An 8,344-nucleotide genomic window follows, 5' to 3' on the forward strand; every position below is an offset into this window, starting at 1 on the left:
CACTTCCTCCCGGAGCACAGGTTCTTGCAGGGACCCTCATAAATTCTGTTTGCTCACCATACCCTAAGTGTCCCCTCGGCCTCTCCAAAGTCTGGAGGCGAACATCTGTGTTCCCCTCCCTGTGCCACCCGGGGCCCGCGGCCTGCACGACTGGGCAGAACAGAGACGAGTGTGAGCTGTGGCCGGGTGAAGAGCAGGCCACACTGTCCTTCTCGCTGCCCTCTTGGTCCTGGCAATGAACTCAGCCTAGACAGTGTCGCTCTGCGTAGTTCAGCAGTGTGCACGAGAGCTGTTCCTTTTGCAAGTGAGGCTTTGTATTTTCTCATCTGTTCTTTGTTTTTAAAGGCAATATGGAAGATGGCTGTTGTGTGGTCTGCCTAGGAGGAAGCCAGAGTGGCTGTCACCTTCCCCAGATGTGGTGGCCTCACAGGTCTGAGGCTGTCGCTCTCACCCCACCCCTCTGAAAAATCCTGTGTGCAGAAAAGCCCAGTAGGAAAGGAAGGGACAGGCAGTGAAGTGAAATCAGCAATCATCCTACTGTGCGTGTTGAAATAACCAATGCTGATATTTTGATAAATACCAGTTGTCCTTTTACTTTGCAAGATATGTATGTCTTTTATAAGAATGGGCTCATATTGTGTATACTGTTTTGTAACCTGCTTTTTTCACTCAACAATATATTGTGAACCTGTTTTCTGGGGGGGGTTCTGTTTGCTCACAGTAATGCACACACACACAGAGCGTCTCCCTCTCCTGCCTTCCCTCCTCTCCTGCCCTCTCCTCCACCTCTCCCTGCCTCATCTCCACCTCTCTGTCCTCTTCCATTTTGCCAATGTGTGTCCTTATCTGTTCCCCCTCCTTATCTGTCTTCTCCTCTGTCTCTTTCTCTCTCTCTCTCTTTCTCTCTCTCTCTCTGTCTTTCTCTCTCTTTCCCTCTCTCATTCTTAGGGCAGAAAACCAAGTTTAAAACATGATAGAGACATTTGCTGAAGCCCAGCATAATAAAAAGAGACAAACTACTACACCCAGGTATTTCCCCTAGGGATGACTAGCAGTGACTGATATTCTATTTTTCCCCCTACTACAAAGCTGTGATAAAAACAGCAGGGTACTGGCAAAGAAACAGACCTGAGGATCAGTGGAACAGACTGGAAGACACAAAAACAACTCCAGATGTACTCAGCTTCCTCATCTTTGACAAAGGAGCCAACCATTCTCACTGGAGGCAAGATAGCCTCTTTACTAAACGATGTTGGTAAAACTTATTTCAGCCTGCCTAAGATTAAAACTAGACCCTTATCTTTCACCATGCACTAAAGTAAAATCCAAGTGGATTAAGGATCTAAATATTAAGAGAGTCTCTAAATGTGCTGGAAGATAAGTTAGGCAGAAATCTTAAAGATATTGGCATAGGAAGAGATTTTATAAACAAATCCTCAGTAGCCCGGGAATTAGCAGAAAGAATCAACAGCTGGGATCTCATTACAAAGCTTCTGCACTGCAAAAGAAACCATCAACAGAACTAGTAGGAAAAAATTCTTCCCAGCTGCTCCTCAGACAAAGGACTCTTAATCTCGAATATATAAAGAACTTAAAACAATCAGCCCCCTGAAATATAAAGACCCGAGTCAAAAATAGGCATCTGAAATGAACAGACATTTCTCAAAGAAGTAAAAGCAGCAAGTAATTATATGTAAAAATGTTCCATACCACTGGACATTCAAGAGATGCAGATGAAAACAACACTGAGATTCCACCTCACCCCACAAACAATGGCTACCATCAAGAAATCAAACAATAACAAACGTTGGCGGGGTTGTGGGAAGAAGGGAACCCTTCTCCATTGTTGGTGGGGAGTGCAGACTGGTGCAACCACTATGGAAATCAATACGGAGATACCTCAAAGAGCTGGGACTAGAGGTTCCATTTGACCCAGCCATCCTTCTGCTGGGTATCTTTCCAAAAGAATTAAAAGAATCATATCACAGTGATATACGTGCAACTATGTTTATAGCGGCACACTTTGTAATAGCTAAAACTTGGACACAGCCCATTTGCCCATCAGTTGGAGATTGGATAAAGGAGGTGTGGTTTCTCTATAAAATGGAATATTACTCAGCCATGAAGAATGAGAAATTAGATTCATTCATAGGAAAATGGATACATATTGGGGATATACTCCTAAGTGAAATAAACCAGTCACACATCTATAAATACTGAATAGTTTCTCTGGTATGAAACACTATAATGGTACATAAGATCCTAATGATATAATTGACAATGTGAAATAGGAAGAAAAGGGCTGAAGGTGTAGGGGAAATGGGAATGGTAGGGGAAAGGTAAGAAGGAAAAAGAAAAAAATGAGAAAATGAAAAAATGGAAATAAAGTATTTGTAAATAGGGAAGGGAAGAGGGGGTGAAGGGAGGGTATGGATGAGGGAAACAAATGAGAACCCAGACCCTTCATGCAAAGGTACAAGATCCCAATGAAGAATATAATTGTACTGTATACCTAAAATGATTGATATTCTAATTAGGTATCAGTCCCACGGTGGGAGACCAAAACTTTAACCCATTCCTGAAGGAAAGGCCCTGATCCATCCCTTGCCTAAGATGCTGTTCATTCCTTCTAGGCCTGCTAGGATTTTGATCCCCATTTAATGAGTATTACCTCAGGGACCAGACTTGTAAGCTCACTGGGTGGTCATGCTTTTCTCCCACATCCTGTGCACCTTGTAATTCTCCCCTGGGTCTTACAGTTTGTCCCCCTTTGTCCCCACCTTACCTCGGGGCTTTGCTCTGTAAAACACCTTTGAAAAAAGGATGAGTGCTCAACCCACTTTCCTGTCCCCCTTCTGTCTCTTGAGAAGGAAACTATCTTCTTTCTTTCTTTCTTTCTTTCTTTCTTTCTTTCTTTCTTTCTTTCTTTCTTTCTTTCTTTCTTTCTTTCTTTCTTTCTTTTTTTTTTGTACCGGGGATCGAACTAGGGTCCTTACGCTTGCAAGGCAGGCAGCAGCACCACTGAGCTAAATCCCCAGCCGGGAAACTATCTTTCTCTTGATAAATTCTTCCCACTGTTGGCCTCTGTTGTTCCTAGAATTAATTTTTCAATTTTAGAGGACACAACTCAACATTCTAGATATCTAGCAGAAACAGGGACTTATGCTGTTTCCCTTGCTTGGATTATTTTTACTTATTTGGACACCGCGTTTTGAGGGCTTGGTGCCCTGCATCACCCTCCTCCCTCTCCCTGCCTCTCTTTTCTTGGTCTCCCTCCCTCCCTCTGCGTGGCTGTCCGGGCCCCACACTCACCTCTCCTCTGCACAGTGAAGCTCTGCACACCCGCATAGTTGTGTCTGCACACGGTGTCCAGCTCAGCGTGCTTCCGCTGCAGGATCTCTTTCTGGCTGTTCCAGGACTCAGCGATCCCTCGCCCCAGCTCGGTCACCTCGCGGTACTCGCCCACCTCGCTGTCAAACTGCACGAACTCCTCGCTGTTGTAGATGAAGCTCTGCAGGAGCCGCACGCGCTCCGTCCGTCCCGTTGGAGAAGTGACACTCTGATTTAACATAGTCCACGAAACGCGCTGTGGGCAGCAGTGACCCGGTCAGCGCCACCCTCTTGGGAGGACACTGCCCGCCAGGCGTGAACACCAGCACCGGGTGACTTCCAGGCAGAGGATCCGGGCGAGGCGGGGGCACCGCTCCTCCCAGCCCAGCACTGCCCCACACCAGCCGGCCCATCCCCAGCCGGCCCAGTCCAGCTCAGAGCCCCCCGGAATTCGCCCCACCCGCTCCCACCTGCTGCCCAGGCCCCGCCCACAGCCCCTCCGCCCTCTGCCTCTCAGCCCCCAGGGGCTCCCCTTGCCTCACCCGGGCCTCCTGCTCCTGTCCAGGCTCCCCCTGCCTCCCCAGCAAGCCCACAGCAGGAAAGCAGACCCTGGGAGTCCACACTGGGGAGGGGAGCAGGAGGGACAGAGGCCAAACCCAGGGACTCAGGGGAGCAGGGAGGGCACAGTGGGGCAGGCTCTGCCCAGAGAAGAGCAGGCAGAGCTCAGGGACCACAGGGCCCTGGGAAGGACTGAGGAGGGACTGAAATGTGCCTGGAGAGGTGCAGATCCCCTGCGGGGGGACAGGTGAGGGCCAGGCCCGTGTTCTGGGTAAAGGGAAAGGCGGTGCCATGTGCAGAGGGGTCCAAGATTCCGTGATCTTCATCAAGGAACCAGGAGACAGCGGGCACTGAGGCACAGGAACTAGGTGGGCGGGAGTAAGGACTGGGGTAAGGGCTGGCCGGAAGTCACCCGGATCCAGCCCTGTAGTTGACTCCAGGATTGGGGTTTTAAGTAGTGGGAGGCTGTGGAATAGGTTGGAGGAGCTGAAAGTGAGGACCCACACAGGTCCGCAGTCCTGTATCTGAATTCTCAGTTCAGAAAGCCACGTCGCGTGGAAACTGTGCTGCCAACTTCATTTGAAAGGAATCACGGGGTGAAGGTGGATCTCAGGAGTCTCACGGGTCACATGGGTCCCTTAGTTTCAAGGTACAGAACCGTGCACACCTGTGTGTGTAACACGCACGCAGAAGTGGTGACTGGGGGCCTGGGATTTGGCTCAGTGGTGCTGCGCCTGTCTTGCAAGCACGAGGTCCTGAGTTCAATCCATGTTACAGAAAAAAGGAAAGAAAAGGAAAAAGCAAGTTCAAGCCTAGCCTGGGAAGTTTAACAACTCAATGAGAAATTGTCTCAAAATTAAATTTGGGCTGGGATGTAGCTCAGTGGTGCCTCTGCCTATATGGCAAGCACACGGTACTGTGTTCAATGCCTCGTACAAGAGGAAGAGGAGGAAGAAGAAGAGGAGGAAGAGAAAGAAGAAGAAGAAAAACAGGAAGAGGAAGAAGAAAAAGAGGAAGAAGAGGGAGGAGGAAGAAGAGGGAAGAGAAGGAAGAAGAAGTGGGGAAAGAAAGCAAGATGCGTCATGTACAGGTAAAAATTCCCTTGGATGAATGTGACCATTGTGTGCATCTAAGAAAATCCTTCTACCCTTCAGCAGCTCTGAACACTCTGGAGCCGGTGTGACTTTTATAAACACAGTGAGTGCTGCTGCTAAGAGCCCCCCCATAGCCCCAGAAAGGAAGGATCAGGAAACCACCGCGGCGAATCCGGTGAATCCGCACCCACCTGCCTCCTCTCCACAGCCCTGAGCCCTGTGACTCTGGCTCCTCCCTGAGTCACAGTCACCATGGACGGTGGACGCTCTGAACTGAAGGAGGAACCAGGACAGGGCAACTGAAGACACAAAAGGTGATTCCAGATGTGCTCAGGAAGTGGCAGGAACAATAGGGTGTGTGTTTAAAGCAAGCGGGAAGATTTCCAGGGAAAGTAAAGGCAATGCGTGTTTAATTGTAATATATTTTAAATATTTAAACACAATTTTTCTATCTCACATTAGGTATCATATATACACAAGTATATGTGTGTGTACATATATATATATATATATGCACACATACATTTAGTGGTTTAAACTTTATATTTAGGAGAATATGTCAGTTTTTAAAATAAACTAGCAAATATGACAAAATTCATGCAACCATTTGTCTTGATCAATAATAAGAAATATAGAATAATTGCAAAAGTTCGAAGCACATTATGGAGAGAATGTGTCCCACTCATGTTAGTTTTCCACCACTGTAACAAAGCACCTAAGATCACCAGCTTATAAAGAAGAAGGACTGATTTGGGCTCACAGGGTCGTTTCCCTCCACGGTGGGGAAACGCGTTGCTCCTGTGCCTGTGGAGCAGGTGACCCGGAAGGAGGCTCGCAGAGAACAACACGCTCATCTCACGGCTGGGGCACGAAAGACAGAGACGACACTGGCACCCGCAGTCCCTCTGAGGCTCCCGTCCATGACCTAAGCCTCCCCTTGGGCCACGGCTTCAAGTTTCTTCTGAGCTGAAGCCAAAGTTTTTAACACATGGACTTTGCGGACGTCCACACCCGAAGTACAGCAACAAGGAGGATGCACTTTCTACCAGTTGTTCAGAATTAACACGGTGACGACTAATAACGCATAAAGTACGAGGGGACATCGAGAAGGTTCAAAGATGAAAAGTGAACGTCTTAAACGTGCAATGACTGGATTCCATAAGACAGAGGCGGATTTCTCAAACAGCCTGATTGAATTCTTTGTTTTACTAATGAAATAAACCGAAATAAACTACAATGAACTGCAATTTTCCAGCAGACCTCCATATCTGGATAGACGTGACTCACACTTCTTCCCCTGGCTGTTGGGGCCAAGTCTGGTCATGTGCTGACCTCCCTGCAACCTCCCTCAGCTCACACAACCCCAGCCCAATGCCTCCCTCTCCACACTACAGCCTCTCTGCTTTCTTTCTGTCCCCTACACACATCACACATCTTCCCACAACTTATCCTGTCCCTGCTCACGTCCATGGAGCATTTGTCCCTCAGGTCTTCACATGACTGCTTGTCTTTATTGCAGCCGTGGCTAAATGCCACTTGCTCATGGAGAGCTCCTGCATGCGTGCAGTGAAGTGTGGAGAATCCATTCTCTCCGTCCCACGACCTTGATATCTTTCCGTCAGAGTACTTCTGCTCTCTGAAATTTCATTGTTTGCTAAATATCTCTTTGGTTAATGGCCCTATTCCCTGACATTAGTTGAACTCTGTGAGCCTTTTCTATCTTGTCCCAATAGAATCCTCTGATTCTACAACAGAGTCCAGGATACAATCCTTGCTTTGAAAATTTCGTGTGCTCTACCTGAAGCAGCCCATGTCCTGTTGAAATGATCACTGTGAGGCTGTGGAAAGGAGGAAGGGGCTCAATCTCCAACATCTCTCCCACTGCCTGTGAGAAATTTAGACAAACTTTCTTTTTTAAAGTGCTAATTATAGGAATTCACAGGTACAGAAAATGCAACCTCAAGCAAAAGAGGGAAATAAGTCCTGAAAACTTATCTTCTGTAATGGATATCTTATTGTGCTGGAGATCTGGGCACATTTCAAAGATTTTCAGGAAAAGTAACACCCTTGCTGGGGAAAGGTCAGAAAAGAAGGAGAGGTAGAGGGAACCCACCAAGGCTAGTTAAGAAGAACACAGGGCACAGCGAAAGAAATCCTTTGATATTTGGGTTGCAACACCAGTAGGCCAATGAGTTTCCTTGCCTTATGATTGGCATCCAGCCCATGGAAGGTCCTGACCTCCACACTCTCCTGGGACTCCTGCAGTACAGACACTGAAAAGCACAACAGATTACTCATAGTTTCCTCATATCTTACTTAACTATAGTTTGTAATATATTTTCTTCAAACTAATTCAAACGATTTTGTGGTTTCCGCCTATAGAATATCTGGTGTGGAGGAAACCAAGAGTGTAAAAAGGCTCAAATTTCATAAAATTAATAAAAAATTAATCAAATGAGCACAAGCTTTTGTCAGATTGGAAGACCTGAACACAGGGCAACAAAGAACATCCCCAAAGTGCTGATTGACAGCAGGGTGAACTCAAGTACAAAGCATCTGTAATTTCACTTTAGGCAGCTAAGATCAGGACAGAAAGAGAGCATTGACCCCAACTGGATCACAGCCTCCACTCAGAGATCCGGGCTCAACCACTGGAGATCCTGTGAAAGAAGGAAGGTGAGGGAGGGCGCCTCTGGGTTCAGCCCCGTGTGTGATAGGGGCATCAACAGCGACCCTGGGGGAGACGATATGCCGGATCCTGGAGGAAATCACCCCAATAGAGGCTCCACCTAAAATTATTTTTAAATTCTTTTAACAAGTTGAATGCATAACTATTTTCTATTTTGAAAGGCAATGAAATTACATACATGAAATAGAATACAACGACACATATAAAGTTCTCCTTGTAAAGATGAATTTTCCCTTTCACAAAGCAAAGCAATAAAAGGAAGTGCTACATTGGGAAATTAATTTGACATCAGGATGGAAGATGTGATTTGAGGCTGAAGTGTTTACTGGAGAAGACGTGAAAAGGAATCGCATCTCTACAGAAGGGTTTTGCATAGGTCCCATAGGGAGGACAGACACACACAGGCCTCTACTGTGGAAAGGAATCCACGTAATGAAGATAGGCAGTCACCACAGAAAAGGCCACAGATATTTAAGAAAGAGGGCCTGGGACATGAGGAATCTCACTCCACTCAACAATTCCCAGGACCAAGGCTCAGCACCTGAGCAGGGCACTTACCTGTCCTGTCAGAGGCCAAAGCCAGGGGAGGACTCAGCACCATCAGTGTCACTGTCAGAGCTGCTACCCAGGAGCCTCCAGGGAGCCCTGGACACAGCATGCTGGAGAACGGGAC

General features: G+C 47.2%; 1 pseudogene; it reads right to left on the reverse strand.

Annotated features, from left to right (window-relative positions):
• Positions 1-3,046: 3,046 nt before the first annotated feature.
• On the reverse strand, positions 3,047-8,344 carry LOC104866000 (annotated as a pseudogene).

The sequence above is a fragment of the Fukomys damarensis genome, unplaced genomic scaffold (genome assembly GCF_012274545.1).
Source record: "Fukomys damarensis isolate Sample0158 unplaced genomic scaffold, DMR_v1.0_HiC HiC_scaffold_20, whole genome shotgun sequence".
Classification (NCBI taxonomy): domain Eukaryota; kingdom Metazoa; phylum Chordata; class Mammalia; order Rodentia; family Bathyergidae; genus Fukomys; species Fukomys damarensis.